This window comes from Podarcis pityusensis (assembly GCF_964106645.2).
Source record: "Podarcis pityusensis genome assembly, chromosome: 2".
NCBI lineage: Eukaryota > Metazoa > Chordata > Lepidosauria > Squamata > Lacertidae > Podarcis > Podarcis pityusensis.
Window position 1 is genome coordinate 85,471,604 of NC_138029.1, and position 20,310 is coordinate 85,491,913.

General features: G+C 44.4%; 1 protein-coding gene across 1 annotated transcript in view; it reads right to left on the minus strand.

Moving 5' to 3' along the window:
* Positions 1 to 19,644, minus strand: part of RAB7A (RAB7A, member RAS oncogene family) — a 28,002-nt gene extending 8,358 nt beyond the window's left edge. The window contains exon 1 of the mRNA XM_080996973.1: positions 19,506 to 19,644. The gene's annotated coding sequence lies outside the window, so the exon portion shown is untranslated. The remainder of the gene's footprint in view (positions 1 to 19,505) is intronic.
* Between the last annotated feature and the right edge of the window lie 666 nt (positions 19,645 to 20,310).

Sequence of the window (20,310 nt, forward strand, 5' to 3'; positions counted from 1 at the left end):
TTTAAGAGATCACCTAAAGTATCCATGAATTTTTACTTGTTTCATGCTTTTGAAATTATATGCAGAAATGCAGCTTGTAATAGTTCTACAGAAATTCTCTTTTGAGCTGCATAAAAGCACTACCACATAAGCTTCCCATTCCTGCAGTGTTAGAAACTCAGATACAGTCGTACCTCGGCTCCCAAATGCCTTGGGAGTTGAACGTTCTGGCTCTCAAACGATCGGAAACCGGAAGTGAGTGTTTTGGTTTTCGAATGTTCTTTTGGAAGCTGAACGTCCAGTGCTGCTTCCACTATTGTTTTCCGGTGCGCCTGCGCAATCGGAAAACAATCAGAAGCCGTGCCTTGGTTTCCAAACGTTTTGGAAGTCATACGGACTTCTGGAACGGATTCTGTTCAACTTCCGAGGTATGACTGTATACAAGTTAGGCACCAAATGGCTCCTTAAACCAAGGCTGCAGTTGCCATTTTGGTTAAGACGGCTCTAAAGTCTTATTTTTCAAATGATGGACTGACTGATAATGATTCTCAGTTCAGCAGACAATTTTGAGCTGGTTTAAGAGCTTTTAGAACTTAAAGTAGAAAAGTCACTTGATCCAGGGCCTATTCTGATTTTTTTTCTTAAAGGTGACTGCTCCTGCTCAGGCTGCACAATAAAAGCAATTTGGTTCCAGAAATTCATTCCAATTGTGCAGATAAAATGTAACTGATAAAATTCTACAGGATTGGGTATTAGTGTGTGAAAACAGTCTAGATCCAATGATCCCCAGATGATGGAGATGTCAGACCCCCAGGCATCCTCACTTGGTTACAAGTGGTCAAAAGCCTCGTGCCATATGCGCCTGCCGCTTGGCTAATTTCAAACACTGCATTCCTGTTTGAGGCATTCAGTCTTAAAAACCCCACACAACCAAGGAACGCTAGCAGTGCAGCAGCAGAAGCAGTAGTGCTTATGAGAGTGTGTTACTGCCCACAAAAAAGAAACTAGAAAAGAGTTACAGAGCATGTCAGATGATCATGGCCACCTAACATTTTTTAAGGTGGGAAATGTCATGCTTGGTACACATTTTGTTTTCCATCTAGACACATTGAAAGAGCTAATGATTTTGGTTACAAGGTGTCTCATGTCTCCTGTTCGCTATTCACAGCAACAGCATTGCATTTGAGCCAACTAGCTTAAGAGGAGCTACACAGGAACAACTGGTATGTGGAAACTTCCACGTAACTGAACTGCTGTACAGTGGTACCTCGGGTTACAGACTCCGCTAACCTGGAAGTAGAACCTCGGGTTAAGAACTTTGCCTCAGGATGAGAACAGAAATCGCACAGCGGTGGCGCGGCAGCAGCGGGAGGCCACATTAGCTAAAGTGGTACCTCAGGTTAAGAACGGACCTCCAGAACAAATTAAGTTCTTAACCAGAGGTACCATTGTACTAAAAAATGGGTGAGTTGAATACAGTGGTACCTCTGGTTACAAATTTAATTCCTTCTGGAGGTCTGTTCTTAAGCTGAAACTGTTCTTACCCTGAGGCGCGTTTTCACTAATGGGGCCTCCCCCTGTGCATGTGCCTCTGGCGCGCGATTTCCGTTCGCATCCTGGGGCAAAGTTCGCAACCAGGAGCAGCTACTTCTGGGTTAGCAGAGTTCGTAACCCAAAGCGTTTGTAACCAGAAGCTAATTCCTCTAACTGCACAATTTCCAAGGAAACACTAGTGACTGCAGATCAGTTTTTCTATTACTGCTTGTCAAAGAAGCCTTGTCCCTTCCCACTGAACGATTTTGTCAGGCACAAGGCAACTTGAGCCATTATAATTCTGTTGCAAAAGCACGAACTGTAATAGCCTCAAACATTTTGGTACTGAAATTGTCTACTTAAGAAATGGGCACGTGATATAGGCATCTTTGATGAAGCAGCACAAAAATATTAAGACCAATACTAAGATAATCAGAATATCCTGCCTTATGTCAACTTGTTATTAACCTGAAAATTGGCTTAATAACTGTTCCTTTAGACACCTCAGATACTGCCCCAGCATTCTCTCTTGCAGCAAAATAAACCCGAGACAGTTAACAGGACTTTTGCTTCTTACTGAATTCCAACAGCTAGCATTGCTCACACATAGTAAGGATGAATACTACCATTGAAAAGTAGTTTTTTTGAGTCACTTGTGAGAAATACTTAATAAGTCCATGTGACAGCCACAATTAGGAGAGTCAATTGTTCAAGAGTGGCTGCCTCATGCTATTCGATATACAGCCTTGGCCAGTTCAAGCACTTCTACCACCAAGGCATGACTAAGGACTCCTGAAGACTCAGAAGGATCACATGCTTTGTAAACATCCACAGAGCCAGAGCTTCCTAGTGACGAGCCAACAACGCATCTCAGTTTCAGGCTTTATATAAATCCTCCGTGCCCTGCTGCAAATTCAACCTTTGGTGATCAGCTGGACTAGTTTAAGTACCGTATTTTTCGCCCTATAGGACGCACTTTTTCCCCTCCAAAAATGAAGGGGAAATGTGTGTGCGTCCTATGGGGCGAATGCAGGCTTCGCACACCTCTCCGCAAGCAGCGGGAGCCCAGCGCTGCGCTCCCGCTGCTTGCGGAGAGGTGCCTGCATGCTGAAGCCTGCGCGCGCTGAGCTCAGCGCGTCCAGGCTTCGCGGACCTCTCCGCAAGCAGTGAGAGCCAGCGCTGGGCTCCCACGGCTTGCAGAGAGCTGCCTGTTTGGGGGCTGGGGTCGGGGGAAGCTCGGGCTTCCCCAGCCCCGCGCCTGGGGGGGAAATAATTTTTTTCCCTCCCCCCCCCAAAAAAACTAGGTGCGCCTTATGGGACGGTGCGTCCTATAGGGCGAAAAATACGGTACATCATGAGTAAAGTCAAATTCAGCATTTAGTTTTGGGCCATTATATTCCAATTACTCCAGAGGCCTGAACAGTTTGGAGTTTGCCACAATGAAGGCCAAGGTGCTAACAACTACCTAAACCAGTGTTTTCCAACCTTTTGCCAACCATGGCCCTTTCAGACCGTGTTTCTTTCCTGTGCCCACCCCCTACGGTCCTACCGGTAGAAAGGTAGCTATTTAAATGTTTTGTTTGTAAATAGAGTATGTTTTATTTTATAATTCATACCAAATACAATTACATTAAATGGTAGGAACCCAATAAAATATTGTTAAAGCAGAAAAAACACAGAATCATAGAGTTTGAAGGGATCCAAAGTGTCATATTTCTAGTGCACCCCCCTGCAAAGCAGGAAACTCAGCTAAAGCATCCATGACAGATGGCCATCCAACCTCTGCTTAGAAACCTCCAAGGAAGGAGAGTCCAGAACCTCCCAAGGGAGATCCATCTTTCATGTATTATAAAAAGTAAACAACACTTATTTGACTTCAGTTATTAGACAAAGAGGGGGGAACATACAGATTACAGTCCAAAACCATACCCTCCAACATTTTTCCAATGAAAATAAGGATGTTGTATTCCATAATAATAATTTTACTATTTATACCCCACCTATCAGACTGGGTTGCCCCAGTCACTCTGGGCAGCTTTCAACATATATAAAAACCATAATAAAACATTAAACGTTAAATAAACTTCCCTACACAGGGCTGCCTTCAGATGGCTCGGGGGTCAGATACCCCTCAACATTTTTCTGGTGAAAATAGGGACGTCCTAAGGAAAAGCAGGGCATTGTGGAATGAAATCAGAATCTGAGACAATTTCTGTAAATCCGGGACTGTCCCAAGTGGTCCTCACTGACCTGGTGCAAAAAGATCTTGTCATCTAGAGCCCTGGCTGCCTAGATAAAACACTATAGCCCCACACACCTTCACCTGGGAGTAAGCCCCACTGAGGTCAGTGTGGCTTTCTTCTGAGTAGACACTTAGTAATTTACTAGATACAAGTCAGCAGCACCAGACCTTATTGGCTAGGCTCTGGGGTGGATCCCTGATCTGCTAGGTGCTGAGGTGGATTGCACCCCAGCGACTTGCAGAGTGTCCCAGGCTGCCACCAGCACTGGCAACAGCTACAAGCAGTGATCAAAACAGCAACCTTAGCAATCACCCTCTCCAGCTGGAAACAAACCAGGACTGCTCCAAGAAAATGCACGTGGCAAAAAGAAGCACTAGGCCACCCCCTTACCTGCTTGTTATTGGCCAAGCATATAGCCAGCCAATCAGATTTTTTTTATTTTTTAGGAAAAGATCTTTTTCTTTTCTTCTCACTTCACTCTGTGCCCCGCCCCCATTTATGTAATTTTCACCGGGGGGGGGGGGGGCTGGAATATCCTGGAGGCCCCAGCTGGGAAACACTGACCTAAACCATACAGTCAGCAGCTGTCATGATGGAGATTGTAAGGAAAACTAAGAGCTATGCATTTTTAGGATTTCAGATGCCTTCTGCACCAATTAGTACCCCTGGTATTCCATCAACTCTAATTTATGAAGAAGTTGGACTTCCTTCAATTGTGGCCCAAGTCCATAATTAACTGTTTTTAAAAACTTCAGATACAGTAAGATTCTTATTATCTTATGATACCTCAAGTTATAGAATTGGCTCTCCCGGAAACTCTGGAGATAAAAAATACTCTCTCAACATCAGGGGCTGGAAACCTTTCCGGCCCAAGGGCTGGATGCAAAAGTAGGCATGCAAATGCATGTAACTCTTACCTTTGTACAATAGATTTATATTCCAGCTGCACAAATGCCATAGGTTTTTACAGACAAAGCTCCCTCCCTCCAGAATGAGAGGCATTTGCACTATTCAAGGAAACATTCCAGGCAGTCAAAAACAGTGTGGCCTGGACAGAGTCCTGAGGGACAACTAGAAAGGTCTGGAGGGCTGCATTTAGCCCCTGGCCCCCAAGGTTCCCTATCCCTGCTCTATATACCCTTGGATTACCCAAATCACAGATGCTAAAATTATTGCTCTTAAAATTGTCTTTGTTCAAAAAGACTGAGTTTTAAGTTCAAAAGCTTCCAGCTGAACTTGACTATGTAAAGATAAACACTGTAGAGCTCCTATTTGGTTTAATCTTGCTTTTCCCAAGCTCAAGCAAGCCTTTATGGCTATTCTCAGAGTATGCCATTGACCATGATTGATGGCCAGTACTGCTGGGCTCATCTGACTCAGGATGCAATGTGGAAGATCTATTTTATGCTTCGTACTTAATCGTACTTTGCCTACTTTATCGGGATTACATTCAGCATCTTTTTTCTGGAATGGTACCTTTTTATACTGGTTGCTGCATGGCTATCTATTTATGTATTTATATTTATATTTAGTTAGTTAGTTATTAAGTACTGAACTTATATGCCGCCCTATACTTGGCGGTCTCAGGGCGATTCACAGAATAAAATCAAAACATAAAACCACAAAATACACAATCAAAATAAAAACAACAACCCAATTATCCCCCCTCCAAAAGCCACATTTTAAAAGGGCATAAGATGTCAATCAGATCAACCAAAGGCCTGGTTAAAAAGGAACGTTTTTACCTGGTGCCTAAAGGTGTATAATGAAGGCACCTGGCCAACTTCCCTAGGGAGAGCATTCCACAGACGGGGAGCCACTGCAGAGAAGGCCCATTCTTGTGTTGCCACCCTCCAGGAGGAGACACATGAAAAACGACCTCAGAAGATGATATCAGGGTCCTGGTAGGTTCATATGGAAAGAGGCGGTCCTTGAGGTATTGTGGTCCTGAGCCATTTAAGGCTTTATAGGTCAAAATCAGAACTTTTAATTCGGCCCGGAAACTAATTGGTAGCCAGTGCAGTCGGACCAGGATTGGTGTAATATGCTCAAATGATCTTGCTCCAGTGAGCAACCTGGCTGCTGACTTCTACACTAGCTGAAGTTTCCGAACCATCTTCAGAGGCAGACCTATGCATAACACATTTCAGTAATCTAACCTTGAGGTTACCATAGCATAGACAACAGTAGTTAAGTTATCCCTGTCCAGATAGCGGCGTAGCTGAGCCACCAGTCGAAGCTGATGGCAGACACTCCAGGCCACTGAGGCCACCTAAGCCTTGAGTAACAGCTAAGGATCCAGCAGCACCCCCAAGTTATGAACCTGCTCCTTCAGAGGAAGTGTAACCCCATCAACAGCAGGTGATCTCCCACCCATCTGGTCTAGGGTACCACCCACTAATAGTGCTCAGTCTTATGTGGACTGAGTTTCAGTTTGTTGCTCTCATCCAGGCCATTACTGAGGCAAGACACTGGTCCAGTACTTCCACTGCCTCGCCTGCAGATATAAAGGAAAAATAGAGCTGAGTGTCATCAGCATACTGCTGACAACATACTCCAAACCTCCGGATAACCCCACCCAGTGGTTTCATGTAGATGTTAAACAACGTAGGGGATCAATGCCCCCACCTTCAAATCAGCTTCTTGCTGCCCAGCCAAGAAAACAAGGTCCAGAGTGTGGCTTGCCATGTGCTTTGTGCCGGGGACATACTGGGACAGCCCCATGGTTGTCATGGCAGCCATGAAGTCGTGAGCTGCCCCAGAGCCTGAATGTTGAAGTCTCCCAGAACCAGCAGTCTAGGAGTACCCAACACCTTCTCTGAGACCAGTTCTGTCCGCTCAGGCAGGGAGATTGCTGGGCAGCGAGGCAGACAGTAAACCAGCAGAATCCCTAATCTGTCCCAATTGTCCAATGCCAGGAACACACACTCTAGATTCCCACCCCACCCCACCCTGGACAAAGAGCCTGGAGATAGAGACTTTCTATAAACCACAGCAACTCCCCCTCCCTGACCCTCGAGTCTAGCCTGATGCTGCACTGAGTGCCCAGGCGGGCACAGCTGGGTGAGACCAACTCCACCCTGCTCACCCACCCAGGTTTCAGTGAAAGATGCCAGATCAGCCTCCTCATCCATAATCAGATAATGGATGAGGGAGATTTTATTCTGGACCGACCTGGCATTCAACAGCATCAGTCACAGACCCGAGGGCTGGCTGATATGACAACCACAATTCCCCAGGTTGGAGAAGGGGGCTGGCACACAGGACAGTCACTAACTACCTGTGCCATGTGCACCTTAACTGGCCTGCCCCACCTCCCATGCCATACCTTCCGCTACCCAGAACCACTGTAATTGGGCCTGCCCCTGCTTTCAGAGAAAGCTAGAATTATCAGGGTGATACCCAATTTAATTTTATTGCTTTCTTCATCCTTTGTTTTACTGCTTTCTTATCCTCGAGTCTGGCTTTTGTTTACTGTGCTTTCTATACTTTTTTTAAACTATCTGTATTTTCAAATATAATTTGTTGCACACCTTTGAGCCGGTTTGAATCTCAATTTTTGCAAAGGCTCCAAGCAATAGAAATTTGACCTGCTCAATGAGTGCAGAATTAGCAGTTAAGGTCTGCATTACATTTTTAAAGGAATATCTGGCACCTTTAACACTCTGGTAGTTACCACTGCTTAAGGAATGCCATGAATTCACACAATGTTTGCTACTTCAGCAGTCAATGGCATTTAGGGGCATGGTGTGTATGACCCTCCCTAAATATTTTTCTTTTGAAATAACAGTTTAAAAAACTATAACCTGTAACCTATCTACTGTGTCTGTAACAGCAGTACTTCACTACATAGAGTATGTTTTCAGATTTATATATACTTCGCCAAGAACCTTCCTGTTTTAGAGTTATGCTGGAAAGAGGCTCTTAGGAGTTTGGAAAAGGTTTGCAAGCTACTTCTGATATGCCAGATACTACCTAATTCACACCATGTTCCAAATTCTGTAGTTCCAAAGCATTTTCTACTCATTAGAATTGTGAAGATTTTTTTTGCTGTTTTACTGTTTTCTATCACAACAGCAATTTATTTATCAAACAGCTTGCATAAAACAAAAGCTGAATTAAGTTATTACAGGAGAGGTGGGGAACCTTCAGCCCTTGGGCCTAGTTAGGCCCAGCACATGCCTCAATTTGGCCCGCCGAAGTTTCCCACAGACCACAGCCACCTGCCACATACCTGAGGTCACAGGCAACATCAAATGTGAGGAAAGGGTGGGTCCATTTGTTCCTTTGCAAGTGTGGCTCCCTGTCAGCACCAATCAGCTGATTGATGCTGAATGGAAGCCCTGCTGGGAATTCTCTAGAGCAGCTGTGGGGGCTGAAGGAAGTGATTTGAATCAGCAACTTCCTTTGAACTTGGACAGGTGTCAATCACCTGACAGATGAGTGACCATGCCCACTTACCCAAGGTGGCCTATTTTTTGGGGGGGGGGGTGGAAACTGGCCCATCAGCAGGATCCAATTCCAAACCCCTGCATTATTAGGGTGGTCTCCAACCAGGTAATATTCAGAATACAGCAAGAGAAACTGACTTTTAGTCATTCCTAATTTTAAGCACATTAATTTTAATGGATCTACTCAGAGCATGACTTAGATAGTACCCATAGTTAATTTGCATCTGCTAATGTGTATATATTACCTCACATGGGGCAGATTATTCTGTATTTGGCCGCTAGGTATTTGGCCACAAGCAACTAAACCACCATTTCACAATCACTACCAGGTAGAATGTAAATTAGGAGACTGCAAATTTAAAGACTACAGGGCGAACTATCAGTCACACAGGTAACAAGTCAGCCTCTACTAGCCTTGCTACTTTACTGATTTCCTGTACACTTGGCCTGAATATGCCTTTACGCTCCTGACCAGTTGCTCCCTCCTTTAAAGAGGTATTTGGACACCAGGCCTGTCAAGTGCCAATCTGGAGGAATGTAAAGAGTCAGAAGCTTCTGGAAAAGTACAGGTGGCATCCATACCGGTTCAGCAGCTCTACATATATTGCATCTGATGAAATTGTCAGTTCTCCCATATAAACATGGGACCTACACTGTGCCACAGATAGAACAGGCTCTTTCTGCATTACCCTTAGGAGTCAGAAGCTGTTCTACTGAGTTAATATACCGGTATGTCTCAAAGCCTAGCACACTGTGGCAGGTTTGTGCTTCTATATTGTAGAGCACAACTATGAGGGGAGGGGCCAAAAGAGAGGATACCTTGAACATGCTATGCTACTTTGAAGGAAATAAATTCAGTTAAAACTGAACAGTATTTCAGTTTCTGCACATATTAAGCAAGTTCCTATTGCCAACTTTCTTTCTGGTGGCATGTCTTCCCTCCTCCTGTTCACTCCCTCTGGTGTCCATAGGAACAGTACTTGGCTCAAGGCTGCACAGTCAGATTACAGCATCATGTGTGGGCTCAGGGTGCTTAATCACTTGCCCCCCCCCTCCTTGAGAAAACACTCCATGTCTGCTTCCCCACCCTGTCAGAATGAGCCTTTGATTTTCTATAATGGTTTTATATGCATTGTGAACTCAGCACAGTTGAATGATTCTTTTGGAAGTGAGCAGAAGTATAAGCGATCAGCATTTCTCCCCTGAGTTTCTAAATGCAGCTAGGATAGAGCCACACATTTGAGTGGCAAGTTGTACTTTTCCTATAAATGCCCCTCCTCAAATTGAGAAGCAGCAAAGACACTAGCAAAAGCTTCTGAACAGCTGAAAGTGGCAGTTCAGCCTCTGAGGAGGTAGGGTGGAACTAGGCTTTGCAGTCTGATGTGCTCACTTGGTTGTTGCCAGACCCTAGATATATTAGAATGGTTATTTCACATGGTTTTTCAAAGTAAGCTCAAGGGCATGCAACACAAAATCTCACTGCTAACGCATGAATGATTCAATGGATTCGTCTGCCTTCAAATCCCTAACTCTTCACCACCTAGATCGACAGTCAACTTTGGCACATCAGCCCTGCCTCCCACAGATTCTGGAACCACTAACAGTTGATACCTAAACATGACTGCCAGTGCTTGCTTACTTTTAGTCCTTTAGTTCCAAGCTTGAGGCACATGAAAGCAACAGAAAAAGATTCAAGAAGGGCTCAAGGTAGGAGGGTTCCATTAGCATTACAATGGCATACTTACGTTACAAGGGTTTGGAAAAAAATAAGCTAGATACAGAAAACCAGATAAATCTATTGAGTTAACAACAAGAACTAAAATGAGTAATTCGTTAAGCAGCAAGTACAGGTAAAGAAGTTATCCTGCCACACAACCTGTCCACAAGATAAAGCAGAGTACTGGACTAGTTTTAGATCAAGTCTTATTTCATCATTATAAAAACTTCTAGCAAGGGAACAACTCACCTGGTTAATGTAACTTGTTTCCTTACCTAGCCACAAGGAATTACTATCCTCATGCTAGTTTATCAAATATAAACCAGGCTTCCATCTTACCGAGCCTTCACTTTTAATCTGGGCACAATGGGCAGTTTCAAACTGCCAGATCACACAGGCAAATGTATTAGACAACCTGTGTACAAGCTGAATTAGTGAAGCACTATGATTAAGTAACAGATAAGCCCCTCCCCTCTTTGAGAAGACACCCTATGCAATTTTTATTTAAGAAGTCAGCAATGCTAGATCTTGTATGATACAGGAATACTTTTAGTACTCAGGAGAACAATGCAAATCTTTCTATCAAGCGTTTATGGTCTCAACTCTGAATTAGCCTTTATGGCAATTAAAGTGCCACCTCCTTTAAATTTCACAACCCTCAGTAATTTACAGGTTCGTATTTCACAACAGCATCTAAAAAATTTAGTTAAGAATAACCTGCTTGCTTAAACAGGCAATACTTTTTGCCAACCCCAAGGTTTATTGAGTGCTCCATGTTCTGGACAAAGTTGTGCTTCCACTAAAAGATCAGGTGGGCAGCTTGGAGACCTCCTGGCTCTATTACCACCATTGGAGGCACAAGTGCCATCCCCCAAGTGCAGGGTGCCTTCCAGTATTAGAAATTAGCCAGGCACCAGCTGCATTTTGTGACTGACGTGGGTCCAACTGCAACCATGTGGAGATTTCTGATGCCAGGTTGGTGACTCAGAAAAGCAAAATGTCACTTAAATTGAAATATTTCTCTTGAAGCTCGAATTATTCTGGATTGTTTTAATATGTTGCATACCGCTTTCAGATTTGTTCTGTAAAATATGAAGCAGTATAGAAATGAAATGAACAATAATAATAATAATTCCGGGGGGGGCAGGGTGCCAAGACATTCCAATGTGTCAACCACATTGGGTTTAAAGTGCTATTGTGCAATTATATTATATATCTGAGTTTCTAACACTGGTCCCTTCTGCTGCCTTTCACAAATAACCCTACAGCAATCCTATCTAGACATACAAGAGTTTAGCTTCAGTGGTCTAGACTACATTACTGCAACACATTATATGTATTATTGTCTTTGAAGCTGCCATTATACTGCAGAACTCAGCAGCCAGATTATTAATGGGAACTAGAGGGTCTGAATATATCTCACCAGTTCTGGTGAAGTTGAATTGACTAACAATATGCCACTGAGCTCAATTCAAAGTAATGGCTTTTACCTATAAAACCTTACACAACTTGGAACCACAAAACCTAATGGATGGCTCTGCCATATGAATATATCTGGAGCCCAAGATAGTCATCCAAGGCCCTTCTCAAAATTTGCAAGTCCTCCCTAGTGAAGTCCAGAGGCTAGCTATGAGTTAGCAGGCCTTTCAGCTGGCAGCCCCTGCCCACCCTCTCTGTTATGCTCTCACAGGTCAAGGCTCCTAGAATCAACTCTTTCTGGCACCAGGAAAGATGTTTTGGTTTTAGCACTGCTGCTGTTTTAGAGGGCATTCTGTTGGTTTTGTGACAAGTGTTCTTTGGTGAATGGAAAGGATATTTCCTCAAGTATTATTGTTGGATAGACACTTCTTAACGTGCTTTTGTATGGATTTTTATTCTGCAAGCTGCTTTGGGACTGTTTTGGTGCAAAGCAACTCATCAATATAACAAACAATATTAGCTAATCAGGCTGGTAGGCTTGACCAGACTTTCTACTTTTGAAAGTTTACATTAACAGCACTACTGAGAAAACCTGCCATGTAGTTAGGCTCTCTTCTATGTAAGAAATGGCTTTATAGAACAGCAACAATGACATCACCAAGGGCAGACCAGTGCTGGGCAGAGAGCTTCAAGCACAGCTGCTGCATGTAAGCTGCAGCTTTGCTTTAAAAAAACAAAAAGGAAAGCTCATCAGCAGATATGCTTGTAGCAATATGTGCCAGAACGATAGCAACTGATAACAGAATGCTCCATGAAATGCCTGCATGCTATACAGCAACTCCTAGTCTATTCATCTACCTACCAATCATTCAGCTGTGATACATAACCAAGCCATGTTTATACAACCTACCTTGTTCTTACGAGCCTGTCCTGACCTAAGTCAGAGCAACAGTCATTGAACCAGCCCTCTGCTGGCTGAATTCCAAGTCCCTGAATGGACTGAAAAGCATCAGGGTGCAAGTGCAAATTAGTGACTATCCCACTACACACAAAATGTTGTACTCCAGTACATCCAATGGTGTTAAAAGGGTGCTTCAAACTTTGCATTTGGGGCATTTGTATAGTGCAGAGTGGTTTCTTGAAAACCTATTTCTCAAGCTTAACATTAGATGTTTAATTCTACACTAGTCAGGGTAAACCCAGAATTGAGCTATGTTGAAGCTATGCAGGCTCTCTTTAACTGCATCACTGACCCTCATCATATATTGTTATAGAGTGCCATGGGAATCATATTGATGCAAAGCAGTGTTAGAAACTCAGATACATAAGCTAATCACCAAATGGCACCTTAAACTTAGGTTATGGCCACCACAACGGAATGTCTAGTTGCCTTTTTTTGCAATGGGATTTATTATAATTAATTTCATTTATATATTTCTTTATATTTTAAAGAGAATTTTTTCAAAGAGTTATACAACACATTAAAACAAAACAATCCAGAATAAAACAAATTCAAGCTTCAAGGAAAATATTTCAGATCCTTCTCTAAATGACATTCTGCTCTTCCCATATTTATTTACCTACTTAATTTATATACTTAATTTATATACTTTTGCCCCACAGCAGAAGTACTCTAGGAAGCCTCTGTGGTGTAGTGGTTAGAGTGTCAGAATACGACCTGGAAGATCAGGGTTTAAATCCTCTCAGTCATGAAGCTCATTGGGTGACCTTGGGCCAATCACAGCCTCTTAACCTACCCCACAGAGTTGTTGTAGGGATTAAGTGAGGAGGGGGCAAATCATGAACTCCTTGGAGAAAAAGGTGAGATATAAATGCAATAAATAAGCTCTTTTGCTTACCTGCTTAAGAAAGCTGGAGAGGCTAGCCAGATGGAGAATCAGAGATTCTCCAAATCAGAGATCTCCATGTGGTTGCAATTGGATCTACACCAGCAGCAAAACACACCTGGCTAATTTCTAACACTGAAAGCAATGTATATGGACCAATTCACAGTGCCTCCTGCCTGCACACAGTTCTATAGTACAGTGGTACCTCTGGATGTGAACAGGATCCGTTCCAGAGCCCCATTCACATCCAGAAGCGAACGCAACCCGCATCTGCAGATTGCGATTCAACGCTTCTGCGCATGATGGCATTTGACCGCATGCGTGAACGGCGAAACCCAGAAGTAATGCACTCTGTTTCTTCTGGGTCGCCACAGCGCGCAACCCGAAAATACTTATCCCGAAGCTACTTCAACCCGAGGTATGACTGTATTAGGTTGAGCTCTCTGGGCAGGCTTCATCTGAGTTGTTGTATATGTGGCCTACTCATGCAACTTATCCCCCCTCCCACTCCTGAATATGCTCAGGGGTGTGGGACCCCTAAAACAAGATTAGGGGGCATGCAGGGGAAGAAAGGGAAATGTTTCCTTACACAAGCGAATTCCACTTAGCATTACATTAAATTCCAGCCTGTAGTTTAATTTTGTTATTTTTCACACACTTGCATGAAATGGCAGATTGGAAGAAACATATTTACCAGCACTGGGGAGGGCAGAGAAAAACGTTGTTAAGGAAAGCACAGAAGGAAGAGTTTTGGACAGCTGAATAATGGCACAGAAGATAGAGGGAGATATTATCTAATGGGGATGAATATAATTGTCAGCTAGTGTTAGGGTGAATGCTTCCAGCAGTTCACCTGAAATGCAGCTACTGTAATGAGATCACCCATCAGACATGGATGAGGCCCCTGCAGAGTTTGCTCATACTTTCTTCCTGCACCTTATAACTAGTCAAGGCTAAAAGTATAAGACTTGCAAGTCAGCATCAGTGAGTGGATAGATAACCCCGAGAGATGGTGTTGCTGCAACAGAAATGATCTTGCCAATGATATTACAGAGAGTACCTCCAGCTATTTCACAGAGGACTCCAAGAAGGCTTCGTGCATTCATCTCAGTATCACAAACCTACTCTGAGTTGGCTAATCCCAAGTGGGGGGTGGGGAGGGAGAAATCTACCTTAATGTTTTATCTTCTGAAGCTATCAAGAGTGTGCTACACGGCTAGGATCTGGATTTAAGAACATTACCCTCATGCATCTCACAGAAAATCAAGTACATACACATTTAACTTATCTGCAAAACTGGTTGAGGGTGTGCTTCCCAAAGAAGGTAAGGCAGGGCAACAACTGGTGCATTATCTGTCTTCAGGCTACTGCAAGAAAACTGTCACCCCAAAATTAAGGAGACTATGGTTACTCAACGTGGTGCCCTCCTAATGCTCCTGGACTACAGTCCAACTCTAAACAATCCCACAGAGTTTTCAAAATTAGCCAGGCACATTTTGCACCTGGCTTTCGACCACTTGCAACCAAGTGAAGATGCCAGGATGCCAGGATGGTGCCTGACATCTCCACCATTTGGGGATCATTGGATCTGGGCTGTTTTCATAATAATATAATAATAATAATAATAATTTATTATTTATACCCCGCCCATCTGGCTGGGTTTCCCCAGCCACTCTGGGCGGCTTCCAAAAGAATATTAAAATACTATGATACATCAAACATTAAAAGCTTCCCTAAACAGGGCTGCCTTCAGATGTCTTCTAAAAGTCTGGTAGTTGTTGTTCTCTTTGACATCTGGTGGGAGGGCGTTCCACAGGGAGGGCGCCACTACCGAGAAGGCCCTCTGCCTGGTTCCCTGTAACTTGGCTTCTCGCAGTGAGGGAACCGCCAGAAGCTAATACTCCATCCTGTAGAATTCTATCAGTTATATTTTATCTGCATGATCAGAATGAATTTCTGGAACCAAATTGTTTTTTCTGTGAAGACTGAGCAAGAGCAGCCTGCCTTAGGAAAAGCAGTCGGAATAGGCCAATATATATGTGGAGTGTCCCCTGAATCAAGCGACTTTGCACTTCTCAAAGCTCTTAACCTAGCTCAAGGTAGTCATCTGAACTAGCCAGATGTTTAACTGAGAATCAATCACAGGCAGTCCATCATTTGAAAAATAAGACTTTAGAGCTGTCTTGCCTCAAAATAGCAACTAGACATTCCGTTTTCGCAACTGCAACCTTGGTTTAAGGAGCCATTTGGCACTTAGCTTATATCTGAGTTTCGAACACTGCAAGCCAGCATGGCCAACATTCAAGGGTGATGGGACTTTTAGTCCAGGAATATCTGGAGGGCACATTGGATACCCCCTTCAAGTTTTATCTACTCGGGCTATATACCAATTGCAAAAATACCTGGATGGATGCATCTTGGAGAACAATTATGTATGTGGTTGTAGCTGCCTATTTAGATTACTGCAATGCGGTGTACAAGGGGCATCCTTTTAAAAAATGGCCAGGAAACTGCAGCTAGCTCAAGACAGAAACACAAGATCATCAACTGGGGCTGGACACTCTGGTGATATTATGCCAGCACTTTACCAGCTATGTTGGCTTCCAATCTCTTTCCATACCCAATTTCAATGGCTGGTTTTAAGCTTTAGTTCCCTTAATAGCTTGTGGCCAGGTTAACTGAAAGGTTGGCTTCTTCCATATATACCTACCTGAACCTTACATTCCTCTTTGCACTCCCACCAAGTAAGGCCAGTTGGATGGCTACTAATACGGCCTTTGTGGTGTGGGCACCAAAACTATGAACGAGGTTCACTAAAGAAGCTTGCCTGGCACTGCTTCTAATTGTTTCTTCAGTGCCAAGTGAATACATTTTTATCCATGCATTTTAAACTAACTTATTTTAATAAAACAAAAAGGCAGGCTCTAACCATTTACTGTTTCGTCTGTTTGCTAGAAGCAAAGTTACATTGTATTTTTATTTTAACTGTTGCGTGCTTTTAATATTGCATCTTGTTTAGTTGGGGTTTGGGGGTTGGCAGATTGCTCTATAAACTGACTACAGAATATTTGTTGATGGGTGTCCACAAAGCTAATAACGATGATGCCAGCTTTCAACAGCAAGGTAGAAACTAATCCACTGTATAAAAGTAAAATTAACATTCTTTGCCCTGGCCAATTTTGCTCTAGTTGCACTCACTGCTGGCATGCTGCCCAAAAGGATATCCAGAAAAGAACACAACCATCAGGTTCAAACAGATTCACCAACTATAACTACCATTTTTGGCCCTATTCAGTGTACTGCTCCCTTCAGACAAAGGCAGTCTGCCACCTACATAGACATTCGTTTTAACAGGGAGCTTCCAACTATGGAAGGAAATCCAGTACCGTTTCAGTTGATTTAACATCAAGTGGCTTGCATTAAAAATGTTTGCTATAACACCACACTTCCAGGATATCCCTTGCCATGTATAATTTTGAATACAGGTTGAATTCAGAGCACACATATATAATTTAACTGTTGTCAGCTTTCTTTTTCCTAGGAGGCTGCCTTACACTAGGTCAGACCACTGGTGCACAGAGTTCAGTATCATTTACTCTTACTGGCAGTAGTTCTCTGGTAGCTGGCATAAGTCAACACCTGCTACTCTAGAGCCGGACTGAAGCCGAAACCTTCTGCACACAAAGCATATGGTCTCACACAGTATGAAATCAAATTTGTTGAACTGAAAATGCCTTGAGTCTTGCTTTAATAGCTGCCAGGTAAAGTAAAAAAACTTCAATACCAACTTAAAAGTAATTTTTTTTTTTAAAGCTTTGTACTGCAGCTTGCAGCTCTAAGGTGATCTATTTCCTGTATTCTGAGCAAAAAAATTCCTTCCAGTAGCACCTTAAAGACCAACTAAGTTAGTTCTTGGTATGAGCTTTCGTGTGCAAGCACACTTCTTCAGATACCTGGTATCTGAAGAAGTGTGCTTGCACACGAAAGCTCATACCAAGAACTAACTTAGTTGGTCTTTAAGGTGCTACTGGAAGGAATTTTTTTGTTTTGACTATGGCAGACCAACACGGCTACCTATCTGTAACTGTATTCTGAGTTTATCCTTTCTTGCGTCTGTTTTTAAGAACCCTTGGCTGGAACTTTTATAAGTACTGTATTGCATGCAGGAAAACATATGCAAGAGCATCTTTCTATTACTGAGACACTGAATGAAGCAGACATTTCTACAGATTTTGTACTATTTGTATTTTATAAGACAAAGTTATTTTAAAATTCATCTAGAACATAGAGGTTATGTTGATGAAGTCCAGGATGTGACCATTTCCCCCCTAAAAAGTGATTCTGCATAAACATGCCAGGATTTCGAAAGACGAGAGTGACATGTATTTCTTTGCTTCCATTAAAGACATGGCATTTATTTGATACCTAGTCAAATCATAGTTAACTATTCATAAACTAAATCATGTGCTTAATCAGCTGCTGCTGAAGTCACAAGCAAGACAGTATGTTTGTTCTTCCCAACTAAGAGGGCATGGCTTAGAACAGGAAGAGTTTTCTGGATGTTTCACTTTTCAGTCTCTGAACAAAGTAAATATATTCTGAAAATGTATGCTGCCTATAAGAGATACTAGATTACATATGTTACATCTGACGAATAATCTGCATCCAGGAGTGTTGCGTTATTGTTGACCTAAATATTACGCTGGTCCGATTTTCAGCTGGCTTTAAAAAAAAGGGTTTTCTTTTACGTACTATGGTAGTTAGTATTTGGTAGTCATTAGAGTAAAATCAGTTTTAGGGCCCAATACGTTTTTGTTCTTACCATTTGGCTGATGCTTTAGAAACAACATGCTTCTATTGTGCTCATGCTGAAATATTTTTAGTTTAGCAAACTGGTTTAAAAGAATCAGCCTGACAAGATCTACTACAATAGGACTAAGATAAGATAAGATCTTTATTTAAGGACATCAGCACTTCAAACATTGGAGATCAGAACACCTGCAGTCTTGCTCTGACCAGTGACTTCTAAAGCATTACTCACGGGCAACACTCTAGGATGAGAAGATCACATTTTGTTTACCATCCCAACTTATCAATGACCTCATGTTTAGCTAGTAAGATAACATGTAGCTGGCCCCATTTATTTAACATTCAAGGTATTCAGAGCAGATTCTGTAATAGATTCTTCAAATAACTACTCTCTTAGTTCTCTGTGTAAATATCGCCACATCATTCCACACATGCAATTCACCAAAACTAGTATTGTCAAGTCACAATCATTACTAATAGCTTATGTGCAACACTCCACTCAGGATTAAGTCCAGTTGCATTCAATGGGACCGAGTGTCTGGCAGCATGCTGCCCACTAGGAAAAAGCACCGCCCTCCACCACAATCCCCCCCACCCCAAACTCTGCATGCACTTCGAGAGCTCCTTTTTAAGCACGGCAAAGGAACAAACCAACCTCCTCGGGTAATCACAAATATAAAGCTACACGGGAAAGGTGGAGAAGAGAGCAAAGGCTATAAAAGTTCGGCAGTAACACGAACAGGGCTAGCACCCCCACCGGGAAGTCATGCAACATGCCTTGCTCCAGCCGGCAGCTACGGGAAGCTTTATTGTTTGGCCGGGAGGGGCGGGGAGAAGGAACTTGGGCTGGGCTTGCAAGCTGCTCCTCCGCTCTCACCTTCCAGAGCTTCCCGAGGACTCGGGAGCCGCACGGTCCCGGGCGGCCCGCACCGTGACAGCACCCTGGGGGAGGGCGACCCCTTTCCCACGTTTCTTTGTTCCGGGAAGGGAGCTGGTGGAAGGGAAGGAGGGAGCCAGACAAGGAAAGAGGAACCAACCCTCCCCCGCGGCCCGGGCTTCTCTTGCCGGGTCTGCCACACAGGCACGGCCGGTGCTCGCGGGGGAGACCCGCTCCTGTGACACCCAGGCGGAGGGTAGCGAAGCGGGTAAAATATCCCACCGCCACCCCCGCGCCGCGAAAAAACCAACCCGACTTTGCTCCCCGCCTTCCTAGAAGACCAGGGCGGGGCCCAGCCAGCCGCTCCTCGACGCCCCAAACCCCTCAGCAAACGCGGCCCCAGCTAAGAGGCAGGAGGAGCAGCCGCAGCCGCTCCGGCGCCGTTAACGGAGCCGCACCCAGCCTCCCCTCCTTCAGCCCCGGCGAGCGAGCCGAGACCGCCGCACCCGGGGCCTCGCACCCAGCACCGGGCCCAGCGGCCCTAGATCCCGAACAGCCTCCGCCTCCGCCCTCTCTGTGTCTCTCGCTCTCCCGCCCTCCGCCCCACAGCATCGCCCCCTCCGCCCTCACCGTATACGAAAAGCTCGGCCGCCGCGCTGACTCGCCCCTCCGCTACCTTCGGCTCCCTCTATTAATGGGGCCAAACACCCTCCCCGCTTTCACTTCCGCCTCTTGCTCGCCCTCTTCCGGTCACGGGACCCGCCCGCCGTGTTGACGCTCTGACGTGATGGGGAGGCGCGAGGGTGGGGCTGGCACAGGGCGGGGCTTGGTGTCCCAAGGCGGCTCGGGGAGCGTCTGGTGCGACGACGGGCGGGCCGGGCTGATCTCGGCGGTGTTTGGCCGGCGCCCCACGTGACTTAGATGCGGTTGAGGGGCTTCTGGGAAATCTGGGGCGGACTGCTCTTTGAGCCTTGGCAGCCTCCCGGTGCCGGGTCGAGTTTACTTTGAAGAAAGCAGGCCGCAACTCAGTTCCCCCATCTTGGCTCAGAGGCTTCTGGCATTATATACCGTGCCTCTCGCTTTCTCTCTCCAAGAGTTTCTGGCGCTGTAGTACTTTGTGCCTTTGCACTAGCTTGTTCTACGCCTCCCCCATTTAAAATGTTGTTATAAGAATTTTCAATGTCATCAGCTTTTTATCATCTTCATACTCGGCGAGAGGTTCTTTCAAACTAGATATGCCTCAGTGTCTTTCCTCTACCCCCCCCCCATCAGTTTAAAAGCTGTTCTCCCAGTAGTCTGGTTTCATCCTGGTTCAATTGGAGCCCCCACCACATTTGTACTAGTCCCAACTTGCCCCCAAATGTTCCCTGGTCCCTAAGAAATTAAAAAGCCTCCTTCCGACACTGTCACCCTCGTCTCAGCCACACGTTGGTCC